Below are 20,105 nucleotides of genomic sequence, written 5' to 3'. Positions count from 1 at the left end.
TGCTATGGTGAGTGCTGTGAATTGTGCAAGAGTGTTGAATCACAGATCTGTACCTCTGAAACGAATAATGCAATATATGTTAAGAAAAAAAAAAAAGAAGAAGATAGCAGGAGGGGAAGAATGAAGGGGGGAAATCGGAGGGGGAGACAAACTATGAGAGTCTATGGACTCTGAGAAACAAACTGAGGGTTCTAGTGGGGAGGGGGTGGAGGGATGGGTTAGCCTGGTGGTGGTTATTAAAGAGGGCATGTTCTGCATGGAGCACTGGGTTTTATATGCAAACAATGAATCATGGAACTCTACATCACAAACTAATGTTGTAATGTATGGTGATTAACGTAACAGAATAATAATAATAAAAAAAAGTCTGATACTAAAAAAAGAAAGGCATAAAATAGGAGAAAATTCTAAGTCTACACTTCAAACAAAATTAAGTACAATTGGCCCTTATAACACAATTTGGATTTGAACTGTGTGGGTCCCTTTACATGCAGATTTTTAAAAATAAGTATATTGCAAATTTTTTGGAAATTTGCAACAATTTGAAAAAATTAGTAGGTGAGCTAAATAGCCTAGAAATAACAAAAAAAAAAAAAAAAGAGAGAGAGAGAGAGAGGAAAGAAAGAAAGAAAGAAAGAAAGAAAGAAAGAAAAGAAAAAGCTAGGTCTTATTGTTAAGAATACAGTATGTAATACATATACAAAGTTTGTGATATTCTATTGTTTATGATATTGGTAAGGCTTCTGGTCAACAGTAATCTATTAGTAGTTAAGTTTTGGGGGAGTTAGAAGTTATATGTGGATTTTTAACTCCTTGTGAGGGGGGGCATGGCATCCCTAACCACTACGTTGTTCAAGGGTCAACTGTATACTAACAAACATGAAAACTACCTTGAATCAGACTCAAAATCTAAGTTGAAATATACATAAATAGGAACAAATGAAAAAAGAACTGAATGAATTTAGGAGATGGAAGAAGTCATATTTAACTCAGAAAAAAAAAAAGTAAATTACATTGTGTCTAAGGGAGAAAAGATTCAAGTGAAAATATAATTAGAGACATTGAAGAAAGGTAGGAAAACAATCTAGATAACAAAGTTAATGAAAGTTATATAAAAGCATGAAAAAGAAAGAATTGGAAATGCAAGACTAGCATAGGAAGAATAATATTCATATTACCTCAGAATCCTTGATAAAAAACTAAAAACAATAAAACAATGGAATAGAATTAATATTTAAATCTATAATGCAAAACAATTCTCTGGAAATAGAGAAGTATAGATACATATACCCATTAAAAATTAACCCAGAACAATCAATGCTGAGGCCCTTCACAATAAAACTATTAGATTCCAAAGGTCAACTAATATCTCAAAGCTTTCAGGACAAATGATCAAATAACTTGTAAAAATCTGATTAGCAACTTTAAGACCAACATAAAAAGCCAGCCAACAATGGAGCAATAGATAACTTTTTTTTTTTAACTCAAATTGTGAACCAAATATTTTATATCTAGCTAAGCTCTCCTTCAAATACTGTCTTTATTGAAAAAAACTTTCAGTAAAACTACCCAAATTACAGGGTATTTGTGACAATCTCATGACCTAATGTACATAAAGAATTCTGAGCATTTTATTACATATAGTAAGAACTATATAAAATATAGGTAATTAATATACTAACTGATGTGAAATCACTTTTGTAAATATGTGTTATTTTTTTAGCTTTGCACAGTGGCAGTATCGTAGCCAATGAGGTTTATCCGAGGCGCGATTATTGCTAATTGTAAATATGTGTTATTTTTTAACCAATTACATGTAGATTTCTATACATATCTAGTACATCTAGCTTGATAATTGTAGTTTTCAATTAATCTTTGCCATCACTCATTGTTTTTTCTGTCTGACATTTCCAGGTTTGAGAGATGTGACTTTCCAGGCCAGCTCACCCATTCCCATGACGGGATTTATATAATTCACCAAGAAACAGATACATTTTACTTTAAATAAACTGGGGATTAGAAAAGGTACCAAAATCATTTTGTAAGGCTGATATAACATTATCTAATTACTTGATAAACACACTACAGGGGATAAAATACGTGGCCCAGTGTCACATAGAACCATAAATGTTAATAATAATAAGTATTAGAATACATGAGGATCTGTGGATATTAGTCCAAATGATATTTGTCTCCTAGGATTCATGCCTTTGTTTAGTTCTCTCATTCATTCAGTTGGAGCTGGGCTATTTGACCTATAGAACAGAACATAAATGACAGTGTGTGACTACCAAGACTCTGTCATAAAAGTTATTGTAGTTGCCACTGTAGTCTTGGATTGCTCATTCTGAGGGAAGCCATCTTCCATATGGTGCAGAGACTCAAGAAGTCCTATTAAAAGTTCTACATAGAGAGGAAACAATTTCCTGACACCAACTGCCATATATGTGCAAAAGCCTCCTTGAAAATGGATCCTCTGGTCCCAGTCAAGACTTTGGATAATTCCATCTTTAACCATCTTGTGAGAAATTCAGAACACCCAGCTGAGATGCTGCCAATTTGTGTACTCAAAAATAACACGGGAAATAATAAATTATTATTGTTTGTGTAAGCTACTTGTTATACAGGAACAGATAAGTAATACAGATTTTTAAAAGTGTTAATTACTTCATGTGCAAGGTAAGTCAAAGAATAAAAGACAAATCAGCTCAATCTAGGAAGGTTTTTCTGCAAAATGATCTACAGTAAATGAGAAAAACAATGTCAAATTCAGATGATGAATAGATTCAGGAAAAGTATTTGGCAAATTAAAGTTAATTCCTAAAAAAATATTTTAGCAAATTCAAAATAAAGGGAAACTTCTTTAACTCAGTTGACAAGAAACTGTTCATATCACATTTAAAAATGAAACACTTGTGACATTCTCATTAAAGACAAGAACAAGCAAGTTTGGCTGATAGACTATTTAGTACTATGTAATGTTGTACTAGGACATTAGTGGTTGCCTAGGGGTTGAATGGAATGGGTAATGGTTGCAAATGGGTACCAGGGATCTTTTTGGGTGAAAAGAAAGAAATCTTTAAAACTCAATTATGGAGATGGTGTCATAATTCTCTAAATATACTACAAAATATTGAATTGCACACTTAAAACAGATGAACTACATGTTGTATAAACCAAACTTCAATAAATTTCAAAAAAAGGGCAAAAAATTAAAATGTACTGGGGTTCTAGGCAATGTTTAAAGCCAACAACAAAATAATTGGGAATGTATAAACATCATAAAAAGATAAAAGATAAAACTGTCATTTTTTGCAGGAGATATTATCATCTAAATGGGCTATCCAAGACAACAATAAGATATAAGCAAGGTCTTTGGCTGTGAGATCATCATATCAAGCATTGTCTTTCCTATATACCACCAGTAACCAGAAAAAAAATAATGTAAAAGGTTTTCAAACATAATGACTCCAAAATAAATGTTAACATCTGAAATGAAATGAGGAAGACCAATAAAAATAAAAGTATAAAACTTCACTTAGAACATAAGAAAAAATGATTTAGTAAATGGAGGGCCCTTACCAATGCAATGGATAGAAAATTCACCATAGAAAGTAAGACACTTCTTTAGAAATTATTATATTACTACAAAGAAATCTGAATAAAATTAAACAAAAATAAATTTCATAAGCCACTTCAAAAAGACATATGGAAGAAGAAATACACAGGGATTACCAAGATGATAAATAAAAATAACACTGAGAAAGGATTTCCCATATAAAAAATCAACCATAATAAGAAGCTATAGAAATTAAAACAAGCTGCTACAATTTTTAAATGTCATATCTCCATTGATTCAGGCTCAGTTCTGAAAATTTAACTTTCAAAAATACATACTGGCCAACACACATAGGCAATGATGTATGTATTAGGGATATCATTGTTTATAATAGAAAATAGTAAAAATATGACATAGTCTAAAGTAACATTAATAGAGTCTGAATAGACTACTATGCAGCAATTAAAATACCAGTATTCTATAAGTATTTAACTGGAGCAATCTTCAAGATTATATGTTTGTAGTTAAGAGCACAGACACAAGAACTAAATTATATAGATTTAAATTCTGGCTTTACCACTTACTAAACCATATTATCTTTTGCTGGATAACTCATCACTCTATGCCTCAGTTTCCTCATTTTTTAACATGGATAAAAATATATGAATATCTCAGAGGGTTCTGTAATGTAAAAGAATTAATACACTCTATCATATGTCATATGTGAAATGCAAATTAAAACAAGGTACCACTATACACTTACTAGAATTGCCAAAACCTGGGTCACTGACAACACCAAATATTGGTGAGTATATGGAAAAAGAGGAACTTTCATTTATTGTTGATGGGAATTCAAAATGGTACAGCTACTTTGGAAGACAGTTTAACAATTTCTTATGAAACTAAATGTAATTTAACCATATGATGCAGCAATTACACTACTTAGTATTCACCCAAAGGATTTGAAAATTTATGTCCATGCAAAAACCTGCACACAGGTATATTCATAATTGCTAAAACTTGGAAGTGATCAAGATGCCCTTCATTAGGTGAACGGACAAATAATATGGTATATCCAAACAATGGAATTCAGTGCTAAAAAGAAATGAACTTTTAAAAGACATAGAGAAAACTTCAATGCATATTACTAAGTGAAAGAATCCTATCAAAAAAATCTACATACTCTATGATTCCAACTATATGACATTCTATAAATGGTCAAACTATAGACACACAGGTATGAGTAGGTGGAGTACAGAAGATTCTTAGGGTGGTGAAATATTCTGTATGACATTTTAATGATGAATATATGTCATCATATTTTTATCCAAACCCATGGAATGCATACCACTAAGAGTGAATACTAAAGTTAACTGTGGATTTGGGTGATTATATGTCCATGTCAGTTCATCGTAGGTCAAAAAAAAGTGTCATTCTGGTGAGCTATATTGATGATGGGAGAGGATATGCATGTGTACGGGCAGTGGATATACGGGGAATCTCTGTATCTCTCTCTCAATTTTGTTGTAAACCTAAAACTGCTTTAAAAAATAAATTCTTAAACACGTAACAAAGAGAATACATGTATGTTCTTTGAACAATGACTATGACATGGGTTTTTCTGTCTCCTAAAATAACTATTGCTCATTCTTACAGAAAAAAAAAAAGCAAGGAACAGTTAAATATAGTACACTATCAATTAGAAAAAAAAGTATTTTTATATTTCTATGTACATAAACACTTATAATTATATGTATATGTATATAATATCCCCAGGGGGTATAAAATAAAATAAATTGGTAAATATAATAACACTACATGCAAAAAATTATATATATCTATATGACCTTACAATGTGGAGAGAAGGCAATAGTAGGAAACTTAAATTCTACTGAATACAATTTGCAGGTATGTATGCTATCTTTGTATTAATTTCTAAAAATCAAATTAAGAGCTTATTTCAAAATAGCATGGTAACATGGTATTTGTGTTGAAATAAACAATTTAGGTCATTGGACAATCAAGATAGAGCTAGTATAAAAAAATCCATGTGTGTGTGAAAATTTAGTATACAGTAATGATCGCTCTTCAAGTTAGTGACCATTTTTTCCATTCAAAAGCAGTGAACTTCATGATGAGTATGAATGGTCCTTTTCATCATAGGACCATAAACAAAAGCCAAGAGAACTTATTCTTGCAAAATTTTTTCTATCAATTTAGCAGAAAGATAGACACTTCTATTACTTAATAAGAGATCTAGTTTCTGATAAGTACATTTGTGTCACAGCTTAATTGTAGTTTTCCTTAAAACTTTTTTTTTCCTAAAAAAAGTTCAGAATATCTTTATGCTTAGGCTGGATATTTGTTTTCTTAATGTGACTTCTGCTTCTGGATATGAAGTAGCTTGTATCAGATAACGCTCCCTAAAGGAAAATAATTAAAGGCTATATAAAAGTACAAAAGAACATCTTTTGGGATTCATTTGACCAATTAAGGTAGCGAAAACTTGAGGGATGTTGATATCATGGAAAAGGGAAAATAAAACAAAACAAAACAAAACGCATCCAAAAATCTAGCTATATAGGGCAAAGGGCAAAGTATCCATGCAAAAAGTGACAGCCAAGAGGCTAAATCACCAACTAGAGCATTTGGCAGCTTTGTGATATTAAGGAAACAAACATTGAACTTCAGAGATTACCAAGAAACCAAGTAAATAGCCCAGGCTTTTATTTAAGATTCTTAAAGCATAACAGTCTAAGAAGCAGAGCAAATCAGAAATAGGCCAGCCCCACAAACGCTAAAATCCAGCCTCAATTCACCTTAATCTCTAGTAGATCACAATAACTGCCTGACAGAAGTAGATCATTTATGCAAAAAAAAAATATGTTTCTCAGCCTCCACACAATTTTTATACATAATGGTCAGCAGCAAACAAACAAACAAACAAACAATTGCCAGGTCTGACAAGAGACAGTATCAAATGGTTAAAAATTAAGGTATTAAAAACAGGAAATAGAAATGGACTCAAAAGTAATCAAGAAAACGGAGTTCAGTGTCAGTCTTAAAATAACTCATTAATACTAAAGAAAATACTTGATTAGATAGAGAATTATATTAGAAAATCTATAAACTTATAAAACAATCTACGTCTGAAATACATTAATGGAAATTAAGAATATAATATATTTAACACAAATGAGAAACAGCATGAGAAAGACTTAGTGAATTGCAAAGAGGTCAAAGAAAATACTTGAGCCAAAGAATAAAGAAATGAGAAGAATGAAAAATACAGAAAAGAATGTGGGGAAGTTATGTGAAAGATGATAAAATCATATACTTTGTATTTAAATGAGGTGTCAGAAGAGAGATGGGAAAAAAGGAAAACAACAATGTTTAAATAAATACCATCAAGAATTTGCAACAGTAATAATGTCAAAAAATAGATTCAAGTATTTCTAGGAACACCCAAATAGATGAAAGCAAACTACACCTTGGAATATCATAGCAAAACTGCCCAAACTTAAGATAATAATAACAATGAATAATAATAATAAATCTTAAAATCATCTCCCAAAAACCACTATGTTTTCTGAAAGACTTTCAATATATGAAATATATTGAAATATTTAACTGGAATACTATTGTGTATTTAATCCATATCAAACTCATCTTATATTTTTTTTCCAGACTATATTCATGTTTTTTTTTCTTTCAAAGTATTATCCCTATCAAAAACTGTCACAAATTTTCTGGTTTAATATGAATTTACTCCCCAAATGTATCATCCAGGTTACTGATAAATAACTTCAATACAATTTTTTTTTCATTTCCTCTTACTGATTTGGCCCTTTAGCTAGAATTTGAGTGTATATTAATTTCCTATGGCTACCATAATAAATGACCACAAACTCAGTGTTTTAGAACAGAAATTTATTCCCTCACAGTTCTGATATCCAAAATCAAGATGTCAGTGGGGCCATGCTCCTGCTAAAGACTAAAAAAGACTATCTTTCTTTGCCTCCTATACCTTCTGGTAGCCCCAGGTGATCCTTGGTTTGCAGTAGCATAATTCCAACTCTGCTACTGTCTTCACATGGTTTTTTACTTTGTATGTGTCATTGCGTGTCTTCTCCTTGTTTAAGGACACCAGTCATTGGATTTAGAGCCCCTCCTAATCTAGTATGAGCATATCTAAATTGAACCAATTACATCTTTAAAGATCCTAAATTCAAAAAATGTCACATCCTGAGGTTCTGGATAGACATGAATTTTTAGAGGAAACTATTCATCCCAGTATAGGGTGTGATTAAACAATTAATTTTGTTTGACTATAATCCGTTTTAACTTTTTTTCCCCTGAAGTTCAATGGCTCATGTTTGAAAGATACCTTACTGTAAATCAAAAAATTATATACCACAACTTGATATAATCTATTATAATTTAATTTTTAAACTATTTGTAGTGATGATATATTAAAAATCTCTGGAAAACCAGAATTATTTTCTTGTCAAAAAAAGTGGGTTCACACCTGTCAGAATGGCTAAAATCAAAACCATAAGAAACAACAACTGTTGGAAAGAATGTGGAGAAAAAGAAAATAGGGCATTGTTGGTAGGAATACAAACTGGTGCGGCCACTGTGACAAATAGTGTGGCAGTTCCTCAAAAACTTAAAAATGGAATTACCATATGATCCACTAATTCCACTACTGGGTATTTACCCAAAAAGCATGAAAACTCTAATTAGAAAAAAATATATACACCCCTATGTGTATCACAGCATTATTTACAATAGCCAAATTATGGAAGCTGTCCAAGTGTCCATAGATAGATGAATGAATAAAGAAGATGTGATATGTATGTATATATGTATGTATGTATGTATGTATGTATACACACACACACAGAGGAATATTACTGAGCCATAAAAAGAATGAAATTTTGCCATTTTGCAACAACATAGATGGATCTAGAGAGTATAATGTTAAATGAAATAAGTCCATCCGAGAAAGATGAATATTACACGATTTCACTCATATGTGAAATTTAAGAAACAAAACAAATGAACAAAGAAAAAAAGAGACAAACCAAAAACCTGAATCTTAACTATAGAGAATAAATTGATGGTTCCTAAAGGGGAGGTGGGTGGGTGGATAGGGGAAATAGGTGAAGGGGATTCAGGGATTCTTTATGGTCATGAGCACTGAGCAATGCATAGAATTATTGAATCACTATATTGTACACCTGAAACTAATACAACACTGTGTTAATTTGCTGAAAATAAATAAATAAATTAATTAATTAATTAAAAATTAACAAAAAGGGTTCACATAAACTAGTGAGTTTTGGAACCTTTGGGGAATAATTTTCATAGTACCATAGTACATGACCTAATTATTTTCCTTTTTCTTACTACCTGTATATAGAATAAAATCCTGAGTGGGTGAAGTACTCTCATGAAATTGAAGTATGAAAAGAGTAAAGTAGAAATACAAAGCACAAAATTGTAGTGGGTTGTATTGTTGGATTGCTCTTGTCAGGAGTAGGAAATGTGAGGTCCTATAGAGAAATTTGGGGAGAATATTAGAGCAGTCAAGAGAACAAAGATTTAAGACAAATAGTGGAAAAAGACAAAAGAGTGGCAAGGTACAAAAAGGTAAAATAAACTACAGATTGGAGAAAAGACTCAAGTGAGACATTTAGTGCATTAAAAATACATTTCCCTAAGATCTTTCGAATAACTGGATGCTGAAGAATAGCTATCTTTTTGTTCAGGGTTCACAATAACGAGCTTAGGGTGGAGTTGCTGAATATTTCTTCTTCCCTGATTTGGATTCATCTAGAGAAGTTAGTAATTATAGATGATGTTATGTTTAAGTATGTAGAAAATGTACTTCCTACACCTTGTGCTTCTCTGAGCCCCATTAATTATCAAAGCAGTGTAAGATAATGCTGAAGTACTTCTTTATTGAATAGTTGATAAGATCTATATATGTCAGAGCAGAAAATCAGTAAGCATTCGAGGTAATTTTTGCTTAATTAACTTAAATATTTCTAATTTCTATTCATGTCTAACTTGATAGTATAGCAAGTGAATAAAAGAGATAATAGAGGCTGACTTAGGAGACTGTTAGGTTATTTATATATAATTTGAATAATAAATGTCCTCATACTTATTTTTAAAGTCACATTATTTACTATTAATAACAATGTATTTTAGAGTAATTAACAATCAAAAAATAAAAATAAGAATGAAAAAATAAATTAAATATTGATTTGCACATTTATTTACTGCAGCTCACCAGGAGGAAGAAGTCCCTCAGACATGGAGGAAGATGATGATGAAAAGTGTCTGTCCAAATCTCCCCTTTCCATTTATAGTTAAAAAAAATACATTCATGTTTCTGTAAATTTCCTCTGAATTTATCTAAGTTTATTTGATTCTTTTTGCCATTCTTTAACCCTGGCTATTTATATCCAGATAAATTATTAGGATACATATTTTGTGGTTGAAGTAATCCTGACCAAAGTAGACTATGGAATAGTGCTAGATTACATTTTGATGACCAAGATGTTTTAATGACCTTTTGTAAGAATTAAATTGTTAAAAGAACTTAAGAGCTTTTTACAGGAATTTTAATACCGCTACCATTACTCTAGTCAACAATCTTTTTATCAGATTTACTATGTGAAATTTGTTATTATTTTAAACTAATATAGTGAAATATTTGTAGCAGAAACAAGAGGATCACATAAGACCCATACAGTAAAAACAGTAAATCATCTTATTTAACCATTTCTAAGTGTCTACATCATAATTCATATGAATTCTTAAAATGATGGAATTAAATAACTCATGCTTAGAATAGTCCGTGTTGACCATACATAGCTTGAAACATCAAACAACTCTTGTTATCCACTAAAAACAAAGACCCAAATCCATTCAATCTGATCAATATATCCTGAAAAAATAGTTGAATGAACTCAAGTTAAATAAGTCACTATAAATATAAAATTAAGATAAAGAGTCTGTCAATATCTATTTGACTTTGGTACATGATGTGGGTGTTTCTGTTAGAAGGTATTTCCTCACAAAAGAGACAGAACTCTAAGACCATATTCAAATATGGCTGTGTCTACAGTGGGAACATGTTCAACACTAATTACTTTAAACAAATTTTTATCCCCATTCCCTATTAATTGTTTAAGTGATCTCCAATAAAATAGAACAAAATGGAGAAAAATAAATCTTCTAAGTGAATGAATGTAATTTTTGTGAATCATATTGTTTTAGAAAAATAATTCTCCTACAATTGAAGATTAGTTTATGGCTTTAAAGTCATGAATTGCAAACATATATGTTTGAAAAAAATCTAACAATATTCAGAAGGAAGTTGAACTTTGTAAAAACATTGAGACGACATCTTCTCTATTTTGGGACCCAATAAGGAAAATGTCAAGATGGTTTGATTAATGCCAGCACAATTTTCTCTTCTTGGCTTACATGAATCTTGCTTATGTTAAGTTCAATTTGACTTCCAAAATATCTATCTTTTGATTTCTCCTCCTGTCATTTGTTGTTAGATTCTACTGGAGATACTAGTTTGTTGTCATTTTTGAATGCAAATATACAGCACTATTAAATGGACATGAGAAAAGCTAAGAGCAATCACAACTTCAGAAATGAATCTGTAAATATTTAAATAAAGGAAGTCATTATTTCATTAACCTAAGAGGTCATGGCCTTAATATATCATTATTTATCTATTTTATAAATGCAAACTGTATAAGTTACTATTACAAATATGCATCCTTATTCCTAGGGCTTTCACTCCAAGGTCCTGTTATTAATATAACAATAAATTCTCTTCATTGCTTTCCATATTGTCTTGCAAAAAAGGAATGAATAGCTGCTTGTTATTTTTAATATAACTGAACACCTAAAGAAACTCCTCTGAAAATTTCATTTTATAATAACATTCATTTTATTGTCATTATATTTATATTAAAGAAGGAGAAAAGACATTTTTTAAAAAGTTATCTAGAATGAAGAACTCTTATTTATGAAAATTTAACATATTAAATAAATAAATAAATAAATAAATAAATAAATAAATACTCTGTATATCCCCAGTTTAAATTGTCATGTTAGAAGTTTTGTTTCAACTAAAATTAATTAGAATGCAGTCAAGGAATTCAGGTTGATATCTACAGTATGTAAAATATAATCTAATGTATTTTCATCAATGAGTAAAAGCTGCCATCAATGTTTGTCTTTTAGCAGTTAAGGACATACCTTTTTCAGCAGACTTTTTACCTATAGATTGAGATGATAAAGCCTTCATGCCTTTATTACTGCACATACCTGTATTCCTAAAGTGCAATCCCAGTGGTCCCTAATAAATTATCCCAGGGTGATTTATTGGTTTTAGAGGAAACAAAAAAACAAAAAACGTGATAGATCAAATTTTTAACACATATGTCCTAATTCAAGGCAATGTGCTACGTTCTAGGATATAATGTTGACAAGACAAACATAGTCGCTGCTTTTACTCAGCATATACCTTATGGTTTAGAATATGTTTTTTGTTACTATTATGTTTTATTGTAGCTCCAAATCACAGAAAGTAGATCAATGCCTCAAAAGTGGCTCAACAAAGTAAAAATGTTAATAACTTTATTGAGGTATAAATTATATCATCAAACTACACTTATTCATTCATTCATTCATTCATTTTAAATTCCAGTATAATTAGCATAGTGTCATATTAGTTTCAGATGTACACTATAGTGATTCAACAACTCTATGCATTGCTCTGTGCTCATCACCATTAAGTGTACTCTTAATCCCTTTCACCTATTTCCCCAATCCCCCCACCCAACTCCCCTCTGGGAACCATCAATTTATAGTTAAGAGTCTGGTTTTTGGGTTGTCTCTTTTTTTTGTTTGTTTTGTTTCTTAAATTTCACATATGAGTGGAATCATATAGTATTTGTTTTTCTCTGATGGACTTATTTCATTTAGCGTTATACCCTCTAGATTCATCTGTGGTTGCAAATGGCGAGATTTCATTCTTTTTTTATGGCTGAGTGTGTGTTTGTGTGTGTGTGCGTGCGTGCATGTGTGTGATTCTGACAAGTATTTGGTGATATCTCATTGTGGTTTTGATTTGCATTTCTCTGATGATGGGTAATGTTGAGCATCTTTTCATGTGTCTGTTGGCCATCTGTATGTCTTCTTTGGAGGAATATTTGTTCATGTCTTCTGCCCCTTTTTAATTGGATTATTTGTGGGGGTTTTTGGTGTTGAGTTGTATGAGTTATTTATATATTTTGGATAATAACCCCTTATCAGATATACCATTTACAAATGTCTTCTCCCATTCAGTAGGTTGTCTTTTAGTTTTGTTGACTGTTTCCTTTGCTGTGCAGAAGTTTATTTTGATGTAGTCCCAATAGTTTATTTTTGCCAAAGGAGATATATGAAAAAAAAAGTTGCTACAGCTGATATCAAAGAAATTACTGCTTATGTTCTTTTCTAACAGTTTTGTGGTTTCAGATCTCACATTTATGTTTTTAACTCATTTTGAATTTATTTTTGTGAATGGTGTAAGAAAGCGGTCCAGTTTTCCCAATACCATTGAAAAGATCATTTTGTTCCCTTTGTATAATTCTTGCCTCCACTGTCATAGATTAATTGACCATAAAAGTGTAGGTTTATTTCTGGCCTCTCTATTGTGTTCCATTGATCTATATGTCTATTTTTGTGCAACTACCATATTGTTTTGATTACCAAAACTTTGTAGTATATCTTGAAATCTGGAATTATGACACATCTAGCTTTGTTCTTCTTTCTCAATACTGCTTTGGCTATTTGGGGTATTTTTGTGGCTTCATACTAATTTTAGGATTATTTGTTTTAGTTCTGTGAAAAATGTTGGTATTTTTTTTTTTAAAGATTTTATTTATTTATTCATGAGAGACAGAGAGAGAGAGAGAGAGGCAGAGGGAGAAGCAGGCTCCCAAGGAGCAGGGAGCCCGATGCGGGACTCGATCCCAGGACCCTGAGATCATGACCTGGGCTGAAGGCAGACGCTTAACCATCTGAGCCACCCAGTCGCCCAAAATGTTGGTATTTTAATAGGGACTGCACTGAGCATGGAGATTGATTTGGGTGGTATGGAAATTTTAACAATATTAATTCTTCCAATCCATGAGCATTGAATATCTTTCCATTGGTTTGCTTTGTCTTCAATTTCTTTCATCAATATTTTATAGTTTTCAGAGTACACATCTTTAGTCACCAAAAGTTCTCTCTCTCATATTTGTGCATACTTAAGATTTTAGCAACTCAACAAACTTGCCATTTAAGTGTTCCTACTGATTTATGGATCCAACAGCTTCTGTTCTAGGCAAGTGTATCTTGGCTGTGACTTTTTTGGATTAACTTGTCTCTCCAGATTTGGAAATGTTGGTTTACCTGCAAGTTTAGTTCTCTGATGGGTCCAATAAAAGTCAGTGATTTTCAATTTGATCTGCCTTTTCTTATTGATTTTCTCTTAGGTTCTTAGGTAAAGGTCACTGTAATTCTTATCCTTGTTCTTATTCATGTATGATGTCACCACCCTCCCCAATCCCTCTTTTCTCAAGACTTTTTCCTTTGGTTTTCTCCAGTGTGAATGTGATATTACTGGTTGGTTTTTTGTTTTGTTTTGTTTTTACTACCTGATTTTCTCTGAGCTTCCTGTATCATTTAGTTGTCTTATCATTACTTTTAGAAAGTTTTCAGCTATTATTGCTTCAAATATCTCATCTGCTCTTTTTTCTGTTTCTAGTATTCCAGTTATGCATATTATACCATTTCATGTTGTCCCATGGTTTGTGTTTGGTCTAGTCTACTCTTTACTTCTTTGCTTTGCTTTCTTTCTCCTTCCTCCCTCCCCTCCACCCCTCCTTTCTTTTTTTTTTTTAAAGATTTTATTTATTTATTTGAGAGAGAGAGCACGAGAGGGAAGAGGGCAGAGGGAGAAGCAGACCCCCTGCTGAGCAGGGAGCCCGATGTGGGACTCGATCCCGGGACTCCAGGATCATGACCTAAGCCGAAGGCAGTCGCTTAACCAACTGAGCCACCCAGGCACCCCCATCCCTCCTTTCTTTTTCTTTACTTCCCCCCCTGTTTATATTTAAGTTTTGGAAGATTCTGGTGACATGTCTTGAAGGCCACTGATTCTTGCTCCCATTGTGTTGATTCTACTGAAGAAACCATCCAAGTATTCTCTATTTTTTATAACATTTTTGACTCCTAGCATTTCCTTTTGATTCTTAGAGTTGCCATTTCTCTGCTTACATTATTCATCTGTTTTCACATGTTGTCTGTTAGAGTTCTTAATATATTAATCATAAATTACATTCCTAATAATTCATACATTTGTATTATGTCTTAGTCTAGTCTTCAGACTATGTTATTTTGTTAGTTTTGTTTTTCCTTTCAGTGGGCCCCAAAGTGTGTATTACGGCCATGACCTTCACAAGTGTTTCTGTAGTGGTATAGTCCTTTTCCTTCCTGTCCCCTACTCCATTCTCTGGAGTATTCCCATATGATTTCACTGAAGTCCTGACTTCTGTTGACCTTGTTCTTGGCCCCCTTAGGTGAGACAGAAAGGCTACAGGAATGGAGAAGTTTGCTACCTCTAACTAGGATGAAGCTCTAGAAAAGACTTTTCTGCTGGCTTTTGTTATGGAGAAACTTCTGGTTATATGTCAAAATGCTTAATCTTCTTCCCTTGCCAGAGCCAGAGGGGATCCTTCTTATATCTTCGCTATGAGAACTTACAAAACAGTAGGTCCCTCTAAGTCTATGACCCTCAATACCTTCTTCACTCTCTGCTATTCCACACTTAGCCTCAAGCTATTCATCAAAATCATCACTGTTGTGTTTCATTCATTAAGTTCTTATTTACCTATCCAAAGGTTTTAACTTCACATAGATAGACCTTGGCTGTATTTTTGTGGATAAGCCTCTGTCTCTAAATTTGGGTATAGTGATTTACTGTGCTACCCATTTCAGATGGGACCCAGGAAAATCCATACTTTCAGTCTGTCTCTATTTTTCCTATTTTAGGGATGGAAGTAGGAACTTGTAAGCTCTTTGCTTGTCAGAATTGAAATTGACGATCCAGCCCATTCCTCTTTATTCACCTTTTCTGGGCTTTCTTCCTCTTCCAGACACCTAAATGTTAAACTGCCCTGTTAGGTTCTATATGATTTTCCTTTTCTATCCATACTCAATGACTCATACGCGCAATAAACTCTTGTATTCCTACGCACAGTGTCACATATCTATGTGTGTGTGGGTTGGGGAAGGGGTGGATATTATATTTTATGTTGAACATCTATAGAATTGCAGTTTAAGAAGAGGGAGAAATAAGATTTATGCCAAAAATAGGGCATGCATAGAATCACTGACCCTGGAGGCATGCTGTCAGTCAATGCCCATACCCCCAAAATAGCTAGCTTCAAGAAATACTTATTGAAAGAATGGAGAATAATCTGCACTAAATTTATGGCTAACTACTTACATATATTATGAATTTCATTTATATTACTTTAAAATACTTGCTATTAATAAAATATTTTAAAATTAAACCATCATTTCAGTTTTATTAGAATTTGTTTTCATATATCTCATATATATGGTATCTTCTAAATAAAAACCTTAAATATCTTAAGCTTAAGTGTAAAACATTTTCATTTTGTTTTTCTTTAAAGACTAATTGCTAAGGTCTCAGTAGGATGTTGTGTCAAGAATGACAGCTTATTCCTGAATAAATTCTAAGGTTTTAGTTAAAACTAAGGGAAAACAATGATCTATGAGGAAATGAGAGAATGAAATTAGGAGGCTATTACATTGCATACATTTTAAATCCATTTTTTTTCAAGTAAACCAATATACACTTTTGGAATACAGCATGCTCCTTTCTGTTATTTTTAGCAAAATGGATTCCTTGCTGTGGTAAGTGGAGCAATTGTTAATTTCAGCTCAAAATGGATTCTACCAGAGCAGTAGTTAGTGTTTTCATTTAAGCTGCTGAACAGTTATTCAGTGCTATAAATAGTTCCAAATACTATGCTAAAGATTTTTCTTTAAAAAAATGAAGTTATTATTTTTTTTAAAGATTTTATTTATTTATTTGAGAGAGAGAGAATGAGAGACAGAGCATGAGAGGGAGGAGGGTCAGAGGGAGAAGCAGACTCCCCACCGAGCAGGGAGCCCGATGCGGGACTCGATCCCGGGACTCCAGGATCATGACCTGAGCCGAAGGCAGTCGCTTAACCAACTGAGCCACCCAGGTGCTCAAAAAATAAAGTTATTTTAAGAATTGAAATAACATTTGTTGGTTGCCCTACACTTGTTATATTTTCTGATTTAATCTTCAAGATAACATATCAAGGCAGGTATTACAAGACATATTTTATTGATATAAAAACTGAGTCCCAGAGAGATTATCTCAACCCAGGCACCATGGGAACTATGTGCCAAGCTGATTTGGCCTGAGTTCTCTGTGATTTCAAAGTCCATCTTCTTGTATAATATTAGGTGCATACAATTGGATAATATTGTACATTTATGTTCAGGTTCAACCTAAGAGAACACATTCATATGTAAATATTAGCATGAATTCAATATTATGATATTGGTTAGGGCAACCATTTAATGTAGCATCCAAATGTGGACACTTTTGAGATTGAAAGGGATGCTATTAATTATGCCATGGCAATAGATGTAAACCAGCACTGCTCTAATCAACCTAGGACATATGTTTACCTAAAACTGGTAGAACTCTAGTATAATACATTATATTATAAACTAGGGAAAATGTTATATGGTAAAATGAACATAGCACTTATTTTATTCCTACTGATACTGACTTAATGATTTTTGGTACTATGACCTTAGGAAAGTCATATATTATCTCTGTAAAATCAGATAACCAGATAATGTCTATGATATTGTCTTATACATAAAGATGTAATTGTCTCATATGTTTAGTAAAGCTATCCTTTGATTGTTTTTATGTGAAAGAAACAATGATGAGTGCCAAGATAATATGAAAATATTTTAAGTATTGGATAATCCTGGAAATGTATTGTTTAACAAATAGGCCTAAGCTGATGATCAAAATACCGGTACTGATTATAGTTTTAATCCAGTGATGACTGCTTTGACTATAATTCAGGTTGGAGATTAATTTTGACAAAAAAAGATAAAGTAAAATATTGCATGAGTTAGTGGTTTTGCATCATCAATTTCTATTTTGATAGTCTTAGTGGGCAAACAAGAAGAATATTCTTTCAAGGGTCCTAATCTACATGGTTCACAAATTGTAATAGTTTCATTGCAAAATATCTTAGATGCAAGTTAAATTTTAAGGAAAACATGTTGTCCCAAATATGAAGAAATCAACTTTAAAATGTTTATGCTATTAAATACTCTTCCTATACACATCTTATTTAATATTAAATGGAGACATTTCATTTCTAAATCTTAGTAAAATGTAATTTAACTATATGGTACCAACAATAAAAGTAATTTTCTGAGAATCAGAGAGTTGCTACAGTATCTGTAGCAATCAGAGATTGCTACAGTATCTGTTGATCACTCAATACCATATTGAGATAGAAATGTAAAAAAGAAAGAAAATAGCAGGTAATAGCATAAATACAAATAAGGATTTGTGAGGGTTTTTTTGAGAATGCAAAAACACTTTAAATATGCTTTCTAATTTGCCTTAACAAATTCTGCCTTTTTTAAATTCCAACTTAAATTATATTTATAATCAATATGTAGTAACAAACATATGGCTTAAATAGCAAATATACAGCCTCTCAAAGCTTGTGTTTAGTATACAGTTATTTGCAAACTCAGAGATCATCTGAAAAAAAAAAATGCCTACAAACTTAACCATAAGGGTCCAATCCACTCTACTTGAATCTATTATGAGATATTACTTTTCTCTTTTTTATTCCATGACAAGAGTCCACTCATATAACAGTTAATGTATAGCTTTTCTTTTGCCATAGTTTTAAGATACAATTTCACACATGAACCCTCAAAAACAAAAAGAAAAAAAAAAAGCTTCCAAGAATTCTGGGATATACCCTCTCATGATTATGCTATCTAAGAGAACAAAATGAATTTCCATATATATATATATATATATATATATAAAATTTAATGACAAGTTTTCTTTAAAATAGTAGTCTTTATTGATATATAATTGGATTTTACTTAGCAGGTAACACATATGATTATATAAACCAGGCTTCAACTAGATGACTTTGAATAGCATGCTTCATCTTAATGTTGGTAGCACAAATAGGGAATCATTGGCCATCTTTCTCTCTGGACATATTTGAGGAATTTTGGTACACATAAGAAAAAATTTGTGTTATCTATGTGCAAAAGTAAAAAAAAAAAAATCAAGGGAGCCCAAACCAAATGTAATTTACCTATTTCAAACCAAAGATAACAATTAGTAATATCTTACCAGCTCCATGCACCTTGAAAAATATGGAAGCTATATTAATAAATAAAAGAGAAGTGCTATTCATATTAAACATTTTATATTGTTCATAATAAAAAAAATTATGTTAATTTGCTTCATTTACTCTCATAATTTTACCTTTTTTATTTTAATTACATAGCAAGAGTATAATATAAAAAATCAAAAGTAAAAACCCTATCAATAATGCAGTTGTCCTGTTAGATGAGGCAAATCATCACATTTCTTGCACCTTCATGTCCTTACTTTAATAATAATTATTTTTTTTACTTGCATCATCAGGATATAGAACATAAATAATCTCAATAGAGCTCTTGGCAATCATGGTTCTACTGGCCTGGTGAACACATCTGAAGAAGTGTATTGGCACTTTACTTTAGCTATGTATTTCATTATAGTGCTTGTTTTAAAGGACTCACTATACCAACAATATAGACAGAGCTTCTTTATATGTTTCAATCTTTGAAGTAAATGGAAGCTATGAGCTTGGAACAGATAAACTGGATTTCTGAAAAAGTATGAGATTCCGTCCACATTTGAATTGCTCAGATTATATTTTAATGGAAAATGAAGCTTGAAAAGAAGAAATGGGCATGTCATTAAAATATCTAATTCAAGATGGTAGTCACAACCCAATCATGCTGCCTTAGTCTCTTTCAAGCTTTAAAAGTTTTATTTTTTTAATATTATACTGTATTGAAGCATGGAAATCCTCCCTACAGGCTATAGTCAAATAGTATGCTGTAATACTAATGTTTATATCTTGGAACAGTTGCTAGAATGTGCTTCCTAAAGAAATTGATCTTGAAAGAGAACAAGGATATTGCTCCTTCAGTGAGATAGTGAAAATGGTTCACTGCATTTTTGAAATAGGTATTGAATTGTTAGAAAGAGTACAAGAATCCAGGGAAATGAACTAAAAGTGACAGAATTATAATTTTTCTGCATGATTGCATAGAAAAAGACTAAACTTTAAGCTCTGTT

General features: G+C 31.8%; 1 pseudogene; it reads left to right on the top strand.

Annotated features, from left to right (window-relative positions):
* Positions 1-1,721: 1,721 nt before the first annotated feature.
* Positions 1,722-1,854, top strand: LOC115941596 (U4 spliceosomal RNA; annotated as a pseudogene).
* The last annotated feature ends 18,251 nt before the right edge of the window (positions 1,855-20,105 follow it).

This window comes from Leptonychotes weddellii, chromosome 8, assembly GCF_054177405.1.
Source record: "Leptonychotes weddellii isolate Sample4059 chromosome 8, ASM5417740v2, whole genome shotgun sequence".
Taxonomy (NCBI): domain Eukaryota; kingdom Metazoa; phylum Chordata; class Mammalia; order Carnivora; family Phocidae; genus Leptonychotes; species Leptonychotes weddellii.
This window is presented reverse-complemented; position numbering and strand designations above follow the sequence as displayed.